Genomic DNA, 16,288 nt, shown 5'->3' with positions numbered 1-16,288 from the left:
AGAAGCCAATGTTTTTGGTTCTGTTTTTGTTTTTTTTGAAGATTTTTTTTGATGTGCACCATTTTTTAAAGTCTTTATTTAATTTGTGACAATATGGCTTCTGTTTTATGTTTTCTGGGTTTTTTTGGACATGAGGCATGTGGGACCTTAGCTCCCCAACCAGGGATTGAACCCACACCCCCTGCATTGGAAGGTGAAGTCTTAACCACTGGACCGCCAGGGAAGTCCCACCAATGTTGTTAAGATGTCAATTATCATAAATCTGGTTTACAGATTCGATACAATCCCAGGCAAGATACCAGAAGACTTTTTTGTGGAAACTGACAAGCTGATTCTAAAACTTACATGGAAACGCAAAAGACCCAAGTAGTCCCAAACATGTTTGAAAAAGAAGAGCAGTCAGAGGACTCATGCTACCCGAGTCCAAGACTGACTTACTATGACTGAGCTACACTAATCACGCCCTGTTGTATTGCATAGGTAAATAAATGCGACAGAATACAATCCATAAATAAAGACCACACATACACGGTCAATTGATTTTCAGTAAAAGTGGCAGGATAATTCAACAGAGGAAGATCTTTTCATCAAATAGGGTTGGTACAACTGGATATTCTATGCGGAAAAAAATTAATCTCAACCCCCTACCTTACAACTATCCCAAAATGAACTTGAACTGGATTGAGTAAAAGCTAAAACCATAAAAACCCTATAAGAATACACGGTAGAAAATCCTTGTACTCTGGGTCAGGCAAAAATTTCTTTGATAAGACATAATGTGAACACTGAAAGAAACTGATAAGCTGGACTTCATTAAAATTGAAAACTTGCTCTTTGCAATACATTGTTAGATAAATGAAAACGCAAACACAGACTAAGAAAAAACATCTATAAAACAATTCTATCTGATAAAGGACTTGCATCTATGTTTTTAAAACTCTTACCAAACCAATAATAACAAAACGAACAACCCAATAAAAAAACACAGGCTAACGATCTGAATAGACACTTCAGGAAAGATACGCAAATGAAAAATAAGCACGTGAAAAGATGCTCAACAACATTAGTCATTAGGGAAATGCAAATTAAAACCATAATGAGATAGCATTACACACCCATGAAATCGGCTAAGATTTAAAATACTGACCATATTAACAGCAGGGATTTGAAACAACCGTCACACACTGCTGGTGGGAATGTAAAATAGTACAGCCACTCCAGAAAACATCTTGGCAGATTAAAAAGTTAAATACTCACCTACCACACCCAACAATCCCACTCCTATGTAGCTGCCCAGGAGAAATTAAAACTTATGTCCATACAAAGACTTACAGACAAAGTTTACAGAAGCAATATTCTTTTTTTTTTTTTAATTTAACTATAGTTGATTTACAACATTGTGTTAGTTTCAGTTACACAGCTTCCTAGAAGCACTATTCTTAATAGTCAAAAGCTGGAAACAACCCAAGTATCCACCAACTGGTAACCAGATGAATAAAATGCAGTGTACATCCACAGCGCGGAATACTACTTTACAACAAAAAGGCATGTGCTGACACATGCAACAACTTGGAAAATTTCAGAAGCACTCTGCTAAGTGAAAGAAGCCAAACAGAAAAGACTACTCTTGTATAACTTCATTTGCATAAAATTCTAGAAGAGGCACAATCACAGAGACACTGCAGGTCGCTGGCTGCCAGGGTAGGGAGGGTGGGGGAGGGGCTAACTACCAAGGCAAGGGGCAAGGGGCAAAATTTTTCCAGGCTCTGGAGCGGTTCTGTCTCTTGATTGTGGTGCTGGCTACATAATTCAGGTTTGCTAAACCTCACAAAACTATACCCTGAAAAGGGTAAATTTTACTGTATGAAAACTACGCCTCAATAAAACAGACTTTAAAAAATAAACACGAGATACCACTGCACACCCACAAGAACGGTTAACATGAAACAGCCTTCCCACGCCCAGCGTGGGCTCGATGTGCAGCCACAGGGACTCTCGTGCACTGCAGGCCGACCCCTCAGGACAGCAGTGGGGTGTGGCTTCTGACGAGAATGAACATACACTTTCCACACAAGGCAGCAATTCACCCAAGAGGAAAGGATGTCCATACATACGTCCACACAAACGTCCACACAAAGCCCGGGCAGTAATGTTCAAAGAAGCATCAATCACCACAGCCAAAAACGGGAAGCGACCCACTGCCCACCCACTGGTGAATGAATTAACATACGGTGTGTGTCCAAACGTGCAACGCTGCTCGGCACGAACAAAGCATCACGGATACACGCAGCCACGTGGATGAATTCAAAGCATGCACAGAGGGAAGAGCACCGGACACCAGAAAGCATGTGATGTACGATCCCGTACAAATGAAATTTTAGAAAGGCAAAAACCAAACGGCAGTGACAGAAAAGCAAAAAGAACATTTGCTTGGGCCCGGGGTGTACTAGGGATGAACGAGCGACCTGCGTCTCGGTCATGACGGTGGACAGGGCACCCACTTCTCAAAACTCAACCTGTTGTGCTCAAAATGGGTCCACTTTGTTGCATGGAAAGCATACCCCCCTCAAAAGATTTTACGTGTGCTGACGAGTATTTAAAGATGAGCCCCTCGGCCCTCAGACACCATGGACCTGGCTTCTGCGTCACCCCGGGAAGCTGAGGCCCCGTTCCAAGCACACAGCAGACTGTACTGGAACCACACAGCTTCACCTCCACGAGCAGGACCAGCCACCGCCTCAGCCCAACGCTCCCTGGCACAGGTGACTTATGCTTATGGATGCTTTTGACCATGCAGGCAAAAGTCTAATGTCCTTTTTGAACCCATTCCCTACCAAAACTACGTTTACGTTTTAGTGCTTGAACTATGCAGGAAGGTGTCACTACTAAAAGTAACTTCTTCTCAGAGTGTACTAGTTATAAAACTTAGTTTTTCAATTAAAATAAAATGCCACCAGAAAATGATCTCCAGGTTATACTGTTAGAAAAACATCAAGGTTCAAGTCAATGTATATGCCACCTTTGGTGTAAGAAAAAGGGGGAAAAAAATACATCTGTGTGCACACTTATTTTTACAAAAAGACATACTTGAAAAGATGGCCCACAAACTAATGAAAATTAAAATTTTTTAAATTATCCCTCTAGGAGAAGAAGAGAGGCAGAACTAGAGATGAAAGTGCTTCTACAGAGTTCAGCCTTCCTACCCTGAAAATGTTTCACACATTCAAAATACAAAATTACAACAAACAAAAAAATAGGAAGTAAAGTTGAAACAAAGTAAAACAAAACAACCAAACAAAAAAAACTAAACCTTGGGGACTTCCCTGGTGGCTCAGTGGTTAAGAATCCACCTGCCAATGCAGGGGACACGGGTTCGAGCCCTGGTCCGGGAAGATCCTACATGCCATGGAGCAACTAAGCCCGTGCGCCACAACTACTGAGCCTGCGCTCTAGAGCCCGCGAGCCACAACTACTGAGCCCGGGTGCCTAGAGCCCGTGCTCTGCAACAAGGGAAGCCACCGCAATGAGAAGCCCGCGCACCGCAACGAAGAGTAGCCCCCGCTCGCCGCAACTAGAGAAAGCCCGCGCTCAGCAACAAAGACCCAATGCAGCCAAAAATAAATACATAAAAATTAATTTAAAAAAAAAAACTAAACCATGTATCAAATTGGTAGCATAACACACACACAAAAAAGAATTTCAACGGAGCCTTGAGCACACAAAGAACCGCAAATAAGCCTTAAACTTTACTCCAGTCTTACTCTTATAATCTTGAAACTATCTCTAAGTATATGGTAGAATAAACCAAGTAATAAATTTGTGTATATGATCAGGATTCAAGATGCTCCGTGCACGAGAAGAGGTACAAATGTAATTTCAAAGAATTTATGGGGGGGAAGCTGCTATGTTGGAAACACCGACAGGAGCTCCCTTCCCTCACAGAGCGCGCGACAGTGACAGGACACACGACCTGGCCCCAGCCCTCGGTGTTTCCAGAGCCATTCATTCTTCTTTAAAGACCGTTCCCAGGCTCCTTGGGAAAAGTCTGCCTCCAGGCCTGGGACCCAGAGCACAGGACACAGCGAGCGCTCCCCGCCCAGCCAGCACGGAGCGGAGGCCGGGCCCCCCACCCGGCCCACGGCCCCCAGTGCAGAGACGGGAGGCAGCGAAAAAAGAGGCACCTCCAGAAACGCCGCGAGGTTCACTCGCCTTACGATACACGGAGACGAATCCCAGATGCAGTCAAGGCTGCGAGGAGACACACACGTGAAGACACACCTGGTGTGTCAGGTGCCGAGAGCCCCCCAGACAGGCAGGCGAGGAACCCGCCAGGCCACCCTCCGCTGCTCACACGCTCGTGCTCACGCCCACCACAGCACAGCTTCCCCTTTCAGCAGGGTCCCCATCACATACGACAGGCCTGGCACACAGCTGGCACCAGGCCAGTACTGAAGAGTGAACGAATGTTAACTTAGGTACACAGCCACTAAAATCATATTTACCAGAGAATAGTTAAGGACCTGGGAAATTCTGGAAATCAGGAAACAACATGTCAGAGATAATTATAATGACCTCTTGGTGACAGAAATACAGATTATTAACTATTCCTTTCCCATACTTTTCTGTGTTTACCGAATTTTCTATGATGGGTATGTATTTGGAGACCAGATGTCATCTTGTTGGTCTGCAAGTACAGAGGAGGTAAGCTATACCTTACAATGGCCACTTCTGGGGCAGGCAGGCCCAGAGGAAGGCCACCCCTGACGGACACTCAACTTCCTCCAGTGAAGACTAGACGGGTACTTCCACTTAAACAGAAGCAAAATGGAAGCAATGTGGGTGGTCCCGTCAGTCCCTGACACATCACTGCCCCCAGGGGCTCCAGGGGGAAAGTAACTCCTCACAGGCACAGCTAATAAACGTCCCCTTAGCTCAGGCAAATGGCTTCCTAGTGCTCTAGCTCTCTATTTTAAAAATAAGAAAAGCGAGATTAAGTAACCAGTATCAGACCCAGAGGGCAATTAAGCCATTTCAAAGAAGCCCCTGAACAGCAGTCCCGACTTCTTGCTCTGTTGCACCCTCGTTTTAGGAGAGGGCAGACACTGGTATCCTACACAAATACACGAGAACACAGACTGTAACTCCAGCTCCAACTAACTACCCTTCTTTCCCCCGGGACATCATGCAACACCAAGGCAGGAAGAAAAGGAGGCACCATGAACTTTTCTTGTATAGCTGTACTGAAACACAGTTTACAAAGAACAAAATATACCCACTTAAAGTGTACAACCTGGTGAGCTTGGACAAATGCATATAGTTGTGTACCCACTGTCATAATAGAAGTTTGAAACCTTTCCATCAACTTAGAAAGTCTCTGGGCAGCACACAGCCATCACCCCTGACCAGGCAACCACTGTTCTACAGCATAGCTTTTGTTAGAATTTCACATAAACGGAACCGTATCATAGCAGGTCCTGTGCCTGGCTTCTCGCACTTGGTGGACGACTCTGAGAGCCCTCCATATCGTGGCACGTGGCATACTCCATTCCTTTGTATCCTAAGTCATGTCCCACTATGTGGACAGACCACGTGCACTGCTCACCACCTGGTGGACACTTAGGTCACTTCCAGCGTGGGCTGTTATAAACAGGGCTGCTGCCAATGCTACCAGCGAGCCCCAAGAGGATACAGGTCTCACTTCTCTTGGAGGGGGTGCTGGATACCATGAGCACATGCTGCATTTTTCAAGCAGCTGCCAAGCTGTCCCCGCCTGCCTGGCTGTCCCCGTTGGCACTCACCCCACAGGGCTCCACGATCTCCACATCCACCCACAGGAGGTACGGTCAGTCCTTTTCGTTCTACCTGCGTCGGTGTAGGTGGAAGCAGAGGGGGTGTCCCACGGGGGCTTTAATTTGCATTCCTCTGATGACTCTTCACGTGCTTGCTGGCCATTTTTGTCACTTCTCTTGCGTCTGTCCCAAACTTCTGCCCACTCTGGACAGAGCTGTCTTCTTACTCCTGAGCTGCATTCTGGACACGAGCTCATCTCACTTCACAGCCCGCCTTCCATTTTCTTAACAATGCCTGTCAGCTAGCAATAGCTTTCCTTTAATTCTCAAATCCAGTTTACTGATCTCTTCTTCGATGGTTCAGCCACCTGTGTCCCAGGAAATCTTTTCCTAAGCTACAGGTAGAAAGATCGCCACCTGCTTTCTACGTTTACTCTGTTTTTAGGACGGTGACTTCAGTGTCACTGCGAGTGGGACGCACTTTCGCTTCCCGGGACTCTGCAGCCAGCGTCTGCCACCCCACGGCAGACGCCCTGTCTCCTCAGGAGGCCGCCCAGCAGCCTGTGCCCCAGCCCTGAGATGCCACCCCCTTTGGAGAGGAGGCCTTCCCCAAGAGTAAGCAGACACTGAGAGTGTGGGCTTCTCCTAAAGCTAATGGATTTTCACACTCCTCCCCAGCAGGGGTGAGGGTCTAGAGATTACACAGGAAAGACCCACTGTGTTCGCCTTACTTTCCTGCCCCTAGAGCGGGAACCCTAGACCTGAACAGGAAATTATAAGTTCACGTGCAAGGAAAGAGAAAACCCTAACCAAGCAAAACAGGACAATGTCTTCGGTGGATTCTTGGTCTGAAACTACACTCAGGGAGACCTTCAGAGGCACAGCCTCATTTTAGAAAACCTGACCTACAAGTGGGGTGGTAAAATCTTACAAAAGGGACAGCTGCCCACGATGCTGAGATACCAAGCCCTTCTCCTCTCTGCTGTAAAGGCAGCACTCACACCACATCCAACCCCAAAGTGCTTCAACCTGCTCTGGAACATGTCGGGTTTTGCCACAGGAAAAGTGACCCCTGGTTTCCATGGTAAGAGCATGGTGAACATAAATGTCTGCTATCAAATTCTGATCATATGGAAAATGACACGGTCAGGGGAGCCAGAGATCTACCATCTCAATACAGCACCCAGAATCCCTCACCAGGACATTCAGGCACAGGGGCTGCCTGATGAACAAGCGTCTCCCAGGCCACTGCTCCCTGGGGAGCCCCCAGACCCATTCTTCCTCCTACCTCACACCCTCCACCAAGGCTCAGCCCCTGCCCCCACCGCCACGGCCGCCCAGCGGGCACTTCCCTCTTCCCCACCCACAGCGTGTGGCCACCTGCCCAACTCCTCCCCAGAGCAGGGCACCCCTGCTTGGGGAGGGTTGCCTTCTAGTGCAAGCACCAAAAATCACCCCTGAAAGTCCCGAAAGCCCCCGGGGGCTCGGGCAGGGCCAGGTCCCCTGGGCAGCGACACTGGCGCTTGTCACCTAAACCCCAGGCCAAGGAGGGGGCTTGCCCTTGGGGGGTCCAGTTCAGGAAATGCTCTTCTCAGAACCCTGGACCCACTCGGAGACTGAGAAGAGTGACAGTCCCCCGAGGCCTGGACAGGGCAGGAGTCTCCCTCAGGCTTTCCCTGCCGCACGGGCTCCTCCAGCATCCCAGGGAGGCTGCTCCCTGATGACTCTTCCCCAAATACCCCCATTCGTGACCAAAACTCTCAATAAAGGAACAGAAATGAAGTTCTTCAACTTGATAATCTACAAAAAACCAACAGCTAACATCATACTTAATGATGAGAAGCTCAAAGGTTTCCCACTAAGATCTGGTACAAGGCAAGAACGTCCCCTCTCACCACTGCTTTCAACTGGAAGTCCTCCTGACCAGTGCAATAAAAGAAAAGGAAATAAAAGGTATGCAGGTTGGAAAAGAAGAAATAAAACTGTCTTTGTTCATAGATCATATGATCATCTATGCAGAAAATCCAAAAGAACTGGCAACAAACAAACAAACAAACAACTCCTGGAACTAATAAACGACTATAGCAAGGTTGCAAGATACAAGGTTAATATATAAAATTCAACTGCGGGACTTCCCTGGCAGTCCAGTGATTAAGACCCCACGCTTCCACTGCAGGGGGCACAGGTTCTATCCCTGGTCGAGGAACTAAGATCTCACATGTCGCAGGGCGCAACCAAGAAAAAAAAAAAAAGAATTCAATCGCTTTCCTATAAACCAACAATGAATAAATGGAATTTCAAATTAAAAACACAATACCATTTACATTAGCACCCAAAAGTTAAATACTTAGATATAAATCTAACATAATACATACAATGATGAATTAAATCAAAGGAGAACTAAATCAATGAAGAGATAGTCCATGTTCATGGATAGGAAGGCTCAATACTGTCAAGATGTCAGTTCTTCCCAACTTGATCTGTAGATTCAACACATTCCCAATCAAAATCCCAGCACATTATTTCATGAGTATCAACAAACTGATTCTAAAGTTCACACGGAGAGGAGGCGAAAGACCCAGAATGGTCAACACAGTATTGAAGGAAAAGAACAAAGTTGGAGGGCTGACTACCCAACTTCAAGACTTACTAAAAAGCTACAGTAATGAAGACAGTGTGGTACTGGGGAAAGAACAGACACATAGATCAATGGAACAGAACAGAGAGCCCAGAAATAGACCCACACAAATATCGTCAACTGATCTTGGACAAAGGGCCAAAAGCAATACAATAGAGCAAAGACAGTCTCTTCAATAAATGGTGCTGGAACCACTGGACACCCATCCACAAGCAAAAGATGAATCTAGACACAGACCTTACACCCTTCACGGGAATTAACTCGAAATGCATTATAGACCTAAATGTAAAGTGCAAACTATAAAACTCCAAGAAGATAACAGAGGAGAAAACCTAGATGACCTGGGCCTGGTGATGCCTTTTCAGATACAACACCAAAGGCAGGATCCATAAAAGAGAAAATTGATAGGCTGAACTTCATTAAAACGAAAAACATCTGTTCTACAAAAGACAACTTCAAGAGAATGAGAAGACAAGCCACAGACTGGGAGAAAATATTTGCAAAAGACACACCTGATAAAGGACTGTTAACCAAAATATACAAAGAACTCTTAAAACTCAGTAAGAAAACAAACAACCCAACTGGAAATGGGCCAAAGACCTAAACAGGTATCCCAGCAAAGAAGATATACAGATGGCAAATAAGCACATGAAAAGATGCTTCCCGTCATATGTCACCAGGGAAGTGCAAATTAAAACAATGAGACACCACTATATCACTCTCAGAATGGCCAAAATCCAGAACACTGGCAACACCAAATGCTGGTGAGGATGTGGAGCAACAGGAACTCTCATCACTGCTGGTGGGGATGTGAAATGGTGCAGCCACTTTGGAAGACAGTTTGACAGTTTCTTACAAAACGAATCATACTCTTACCATATGATGCAGCAACTCTGCTCCTTGGTATTTATCCAAAGGAGCTGAAAACTCATGTCCACACAAAAACTTGCGCACAGATGTTTAAAGCAGCTTTATTCACAACTGTCAAAACTTGGAAGCAACCAAGATGTCCTTCAGCAGGTGAATGGATAAATAAACTGCAGTATGCCCAGATAGTGGAATGTTATTCAGTGATAAAAGGAAATGAACAATCAAGCCATGAAAAGACATGGTGGAACCATAAGTGTACATTACTAAGTGAAAGAGGACAATCAGAAAAAACTACAATACCGTATGATTCCAACTATACGACACTCTGGAAAAGACTATGGAGACAGTGACAGTGAAAAGATGAGTGGTTGCCGGGGGCTGGGGGAGAGAGGGATGAACAGGTGAAGCACAGAGAATTTTGAGGGTAGTAAAAGTATTCTGTACGATACTATAATGGTGGATACATGTCATTATACATTTGTCCAAACCCATAGAATGTACAGCACCAAGAGTGAACCCTGATGTAAACCATGGACCCTGAGTGACGACGAGGTGCCAATGCAGGTTCATCAGTTGTAACAAACGCACCATCTGGTGGAGGGTGTGGATAATGGGGGAGGTTATGCATGTGCGGGGGCAGGGGGCATACAAGTAATCTCTATACTTTTCTCTTAACTTGTTGTGAAACTAAAAATGCTCTAAAAAAATTGTCTTTAAAAAAATCTGCTTTGGGGACTTCCTTGGTGGTCTAGTGGTTAAGAATCCGCCTTCCAATGCAGGGGACATGGGTTCGATCACTGGTCAGGGAACTAAGATCCCACATGCTTAGGGGCAACTGAGCCCTCGTGCCTCAACTAGAGAGCCCGCGAGCCGCAACTACTGAGCCCGCACACCACAACGAAGAGCTCGCGCCACAACAAAATATCCCGCACGCCGCAACTAAGACCCAACACAGCCAAAAATAAATAAATAAGTAAATATATTTTTTTTAAATCTGCTTTTGCTAGTACTTGGAGAATCCAGGGAGGTGCCCCAAAACCCCCCTGAGAAGCAGCCTCTGGGCGGCTGGCTGACCGGTGGAACAATCTCCTCCCCCACCGAGACCCACTAAAATGAGAATAAAGGAACCTAAGTGGACCCAAGCCCCCAAGAGAAGGAGAAAACAGAAGGATGGGAGATTCCAGGAATTCCCTGGCAGTCCAGAGGTTAGGATGCGGGCTTCCACTGCCGTGGACGTGGGTCCGATCCCTGGTCAGGAAACTAAGAACCAAGGAATGAAGGAGGAAAAGCAGACTCCAGGCGGAGGGGCAGGAAGGGGTCTGCCCAGCACCGCCCCCAAGGGCTCGGGGAGGGAGGTGCCTGCTGCAGGGACCACGGACAGGAACTGGGGGAGTCTGGGTAGCACAGCAGCCGCGTGTCCAGGCTTTAAGCAGAAGAACTCACACCCGGATTATCCTCTCCTAAGACACTGAGGACGTTCTGGCATCAGGAAGTCCCGCCTAGTCCCGCCTGATCATCCAGAGATGAGGGGCGCCGGGGCACGAGCACGACCCCCACCCTGTTCATGCCGTGCTCAGACAAGCCAGGACCACCAGACACTTCAGGAAAGGCTCCTACAGGACAGGGGCGTGCACACCTGCTACGTGCTGAGGATCAGAGGGCTTCCTTTCTCACAAAGCAACTCAAGAGAGCTGGGGACACGGGGCGCCCACAACCGGGGAGAACGCACAACAGCAAACCACCCAGACACGACACAACGCTCCCGGCAAACTAAAAGGAGTTTCAGAAAGAGAGCACAGGCGCGAAATTACTAAGAAGGGGCGAAGTGCCCACAGAAACAGCAGCACGCTGTCCTCAACCTGGAGAACTGGAGCGTCCAGGGGCGCAGGCTCGACGGCAGGGCCAGGGGGCACCCGCCCCAGGAGACCCCAGTGGATGGGTCCTGCGACCGGCATGGAGATGGCAACGCTGGGCTGAAGGTCCGGGCCCTCGGTGCGGCTGGGGCCCAGTGTGTCAGGGCCCCCGGCCAGAGACAGGCGTGCTTGCCACAGCCTCCCCCTGGAAGCTCCTGGAGAACGGCTCCAGCAGGACGTCAGCCCCCGGGCAGCGAGGTGGGGTGGGCGCGGGGGACCCCAAGCGCCAGCCAGCGTGGCCTCTTCCCGCCGCGGGCTGCACCCCCCAGCCCCACGGGGCCGACCCGCCCAGAGCAATGGTTGCCCCCTCCTGTCTGAGCTCCGTTATCCGTGTCCTCCTTTCACTCTCAAAAACGCTGCCGCTGAGCAATCACTGATCCGTCCGTCATCCTCGTGCTAACGCACCCAACCTCAGCCCCGCGGCCACCCTGGTAGACTCTGGGCGCTCCCACCACCCGATTTCTCCCGGTGACCCAGTGCTTTGCCGCAGGCAGGCCACAGCGCACACGGCCCCCCTCCCCACTGCTCCCAGGGAAGGAGGCAGGGCCCCCCCATCCAGCCCAGACCCTCCCACCTGCCTCCTGCACACCCCTCCCCACTCCGTCCCCGCTGCCGCCCGCACGGAAGCTCTTCACACTCCCCCACCCCAAAGGCCGGCTCCACACGCCTCCCTCTGGCTCAGTGCCCGGCCCCCAGCGACCTCCTCCAGGGCCTGACCACACACCCTCCTTCCCCCGCCGCACTCTCCGTCCCCAGGTGCAAGTCCAGGAGCCACCTCGAGCCCCAGGCAGGGCTGTGCTGAGTCCGCAGGCGCACCAACAGCTCAGGGTGACTTGGATACGGGTGACAGCCCGACGTGATACAGTGGGCTAAAATATGTTAAAATTACTTTCATCTTGCTGTACACTCATGTTTTTTGTCCTTTTTAACTGCTACTGGAAACTGAACTTCCCGTGTGGCTCATGTCACATTTCCACTGGAGAGCCGTGCTCTAAAATCTCCCATCTTTCAGAAACAAGCCCAGAAACAACCAAAGAGACTGAGACTCCTGAGACTCCACTTGCATGTCCCCCACCGACAGTCCCCAAGCACCGTCATGACACCCCAACGGCCCTTCTCACCTTCCCCCAGGCTGGCCCGTTCCAGTCACCAGCCTCCAGGGCCCAACCCAAGGGCAGCTCCATCTTCACCTCCCCGCCAGATGAAGACACTCACCTCCTTGACACACTCCTGACCCCACACCTGCCTCCCCGCCCCGAGGGCCCCCTTCTTCCCCTGTCTCCTCTGCAGCATCCTTTGCTGCACCCGCCTGTTCCACCTCCAGGTGTCACAAGGTCTCAGAACACATCTGTGGGCGCTTCTTTCCTCCCTGGTTATCCTACCCGTCCCCCAAACCAGGCGAGCACACCGACCCCCTGGTTTAAAGTACCATCCCCCTTTCAGGGACCCCCCCTTCTAGGTCCCCAGCCCTGAACCCACTTCTGAATTTGACTCACATCTCAATTCCCGCCGACACTCACTTGGGCATCTAGGGGACAACCCAAACACAAGCGTCTAGAACCAAGTACGTGAGTTTTCGTACGCAAATAACTGGCCTGTGCTCAGCATATCCCACACGTTGCTGGGAAGTGGCAACACTTCCTGGGCTGGCGATTCCTCCCACGACAGGACTGTGCCCCCTGCTCCCCCACTGGACACCCCAGCAAGGTGAGCGGGGCTGAAGAAGCTGTGGGGTCCCCAGGTGACAAAGGACCGCCCGCCCTACAGGAGGACGACTCCTGCACCACGACACCCGAGGAGCCAAGGTCCCAGAAGATGGCCCACAGCACGGCCCTCTCTACAAAGTTACGGCAAAACCAAACACACGGTTCAGCAACCTTTAGGAAGATGCCACGAGCAGGTAGGAAGGGGAAACGAGGGTGTGGTGACCACGAGTAGGGACAACGGCTGCCGCGGCCAGAGAGGTGGGAACCAGACAGTCACGCGGGAGGTGGGCAGGGACCCAGCTCTGCTGCCGGGGGTGTCACAGGTGCTTATTAAACTGTTACATGACCAGAGACCATGACTAATTCACGTCTACACATCTCAGATCCAAACACACTTATCCTGTCCTCCACTGGTCTCCATCTCAACCAACGGCTCCCTGAAGTCTCGGCCTGTCTACTGAGCGGAGAGACCACAAACACCCCCAGGCCTCCTTGACTCAGCGGCGAGCACGCACACCACGCGAGCGCCACGCTGATGCTGAGGTCAAAAAGGAGCGACGCACAAGCCACGCTCCCTGCCCTCAGGTGCCCCTGCTTTGCTGACGAGACCACAGTCAAAACCAACTGATAACCCACAAGAAGCCCCACCTGTACAGGCTCAGAGCCACCTGCCCTGCTGCTGGGACACATGGAGACAGGCCTCAATGAGAGACACGTGAGACATGCAGTCCTGAGGAAGGGCCTGCTCCGCCTTGGGGGCCACAGACGCCAAGGTCCAGGAGCAACACTGGAGCTGGCGCCTGATGACGGGCAGAAGTGTCCAGAGTGATGTTCTCGGCAAAACGAAGAGTGGCCGTGATGTACGGCTGTGACCCGGGTGCTGACTGATGAGGAAGAAGGCAGGCATGGGCTTCCCTGGTGGCGCAGTGGTTAAGAATCTGCCTGCCAATATGGGGTACACGGGTTCGAGCCCTGGTACAGGAAGATCCCACATGCCGCGGAGCAACTAAGCCCGTGCGCCACAACTACTGAGCCCGCGAGCCACAACTACTGAGCCCACGTACCACAACTACTGAGCCCGCATGCCACAACTACTGAAGCCCGTGCGCCTAGAGCCCGTGCTCCGCAACAAGAGGAGCCATCGCAATGAGAAGCCCGTGCACCCCAACGAAGAGTAGCCCCCACTCGCCGCAACTAGAGAAAGCCTGCGTGCAGCAATGAAGACCCAACACAGCCAAAAATAAACAAATTAAATAAATTTAAAAAAAAAAGAAGGCAGGCGTGCACAGGAGCAGGGGGATAGGACTGTGAACCCCGCGTGGGCAGGCCGCTGTCGAGAGCCCACGCTTCCTCCCCAAGCAGTGAGAACTCACGGAGCTCCCCATATGGAACCGCCCCAAGCAGAGGGGAACTGAGTGAGGAGGGTGTGAGGGGCACCTGAGTGACCGCGACCACACCCTCCCACGTCTGGAGCTCCACGTGGCACCGCCCACGACACCACACTAAGCATCCGTCCATGATCACATCCAGGAAGTGGCTTGGAGAATTTTAAAATACACACAATTATAAGAACAAACATTCAAGGACTTCCCTGGTGGCGCAGTGGTTAAGAATCCGCCTGCTAATGCAGGGGACATGGGTTCGAGCCCTGGTCCGGGAAGATCCCACATGCCGCAGAGCAGCTAAGCCCATAACCAAAACTGCTGAGCCCACGCTCTGGAGCCCGCGAGCCACAGGTGCTGAGCCTGTGCACCTAGAGCCCGTGCTCCACAAGAGAAGCCACCTCAATGAGAAGTCCGTGCACCGCAACGAAGAGTAGCCCCCGCTCGCCGCAACTAGAGAAAGCCCACGCGTGAAGGAACACACGGCACAACACAGGTGGGAACACAGATCCGAGTGGTGTCCCTGCACAGCCACGAAAGTGGGCTCACGCTGGGCCCCACCCCACCTGCTTCCTGCACACGGTGTACTCCTGCCGTCCGGCCGTGCTGACCCGGAGAATGGAGCCCGGATACTCTCCGCCAGCTCTGCCCATGCCCACGCATCCCTGCACTCACCTGTCCCACCCTGCTAAGGCTAGGCCGGGGACACAACACTTGTCTCTAGGGCAGCAGGTCCCCAGCGGGTCGGCAGCCCACACCCACACCAGGAGACTCTGCTGGCGGCCCCGAGGTCGCCAAGCCAACAGCACCCCCAAGCGCAGCCTCAGAGCCCCCGCGGAGGTGTGTTTGCAAAGACCACACAGCTCCAGGACCAGGAAACCTAGACGGCACCAGGCAGCGGTTTCCCAACCGCTCAGCGTGGAAGGGAAGCAGGGGTCAGTCCACGAGGACCCAGGCCAGGCACCGAGGCCCAGAGCGGCCGGGAGCCTTGCCTGGACCCGCACCATCACTGACAAGCTCTGGCTCAGGGCTCTCTGCCTGCCTCCCCGTGGCCCAGCTGGAGACTATCTTTACTACATCACCCGAGGACTTTCAAAGTGGGCATTCTGAACTGAGTTTCTTAAACTGCTAAACACATAACTAAGTGGCACCAGACCTGACTTGTTATCTAATCAGTCCAAAGCAGCAGAGAAAACTCTGGAGCCTCCAGAACTGAATATAACAGACGGAACCTCTATTTCGAGAAATTACACCAGGGGACGGACTGACTAATAACACTGCATCTCAGAAATGACAGAACACTCGCCCCACTCCTGCCCTCACGCACTGACCTACAGTGGCTCAGCACCACGACCCCGTCAGAAAGGCACTCCCTGAGGACAGGACCGCGCTGCGGCGGCACAAGGTCGGACCTGAACCTGGTGCTCAGTCAATGCTTGCTGACCGACGAGGGACCAAGCCCTCAAACCGCTGCCCTGGCCTGCGGGGCCACGAGTAGGGCTGCTGGCTGTCCACCAAGACAGCCCCCAGACACAGGCCGAAGGAGCCCTCGGCCTCTGCCATCAGGAGAAAGGTCCCGGGCCTCAAGGCCAGGGTGCCTCCTGACCGCTCCCCTTTCCAGCCGGCAAGGTGGCCTCGACCGGAGCACCTGCGGCCCGTGCAGAGAAGAGCCCGCGGGCGCCGTGAGGGGCCTTTCCAAGCCGGGACCGCAGAGCACAGTTCCTGCCACCCGAGAAGCCCGCGGCCCGGGCACTCCACGCCCTCCCGCACCTGCGTCTCCAGAACGGGTGGCGGGCACACTCACCCTGGGGACAGCCTCTTGCCATATGGATTTTCCCCGTGAAAAGCCCGGTCCCTGTGCATTAGCTGTTTCAAGTCGGCACAGCCGTGAGGGGTACATGGGAAGAAGCAGGCACCCTGGAGGCCCAGCCGGCCGGCCTCTCTCTGGGCCCAGCCCCTCGGTAACTGGCCACTGGGTCCTTGAAAAGCC

General features: G+C 51.4%; 1 protein-coding gene across 1 annotated transcript in view; it reads right to left on the bottom strand.

Moving 5' to 3' along the window:
* The window catches only part of TAF4 (TATA-box binding protein associated factor 4), a 71,083-nt gene that overhangs the window by 44,632 nt on the left and 10,163 nt on the right, over positions 1–16,288 (bottom strand). The gene's annotated exons all lie outside the window — the stretch shown is intronic.

This window comes from Eubalaena glacialis, chromosome 13, assembly GCF_028564815.1.
Source record: "Eubalaena glacialis isolate mEubGla1 chromosome 13, mEubGla1.1.hap2.+ XY, whole genome shotgun sequence".
NCBI lineage: Eukaryota > Metazoa > Chordata > Mammalia > Artiodactyla > Balaenidae > Eubalaena > Eubalaena glacialis.
Note: the sequence above shows the minus strand (reverse complement) of the source record. Positions and strands in the feature narration are given on the sequence as shown.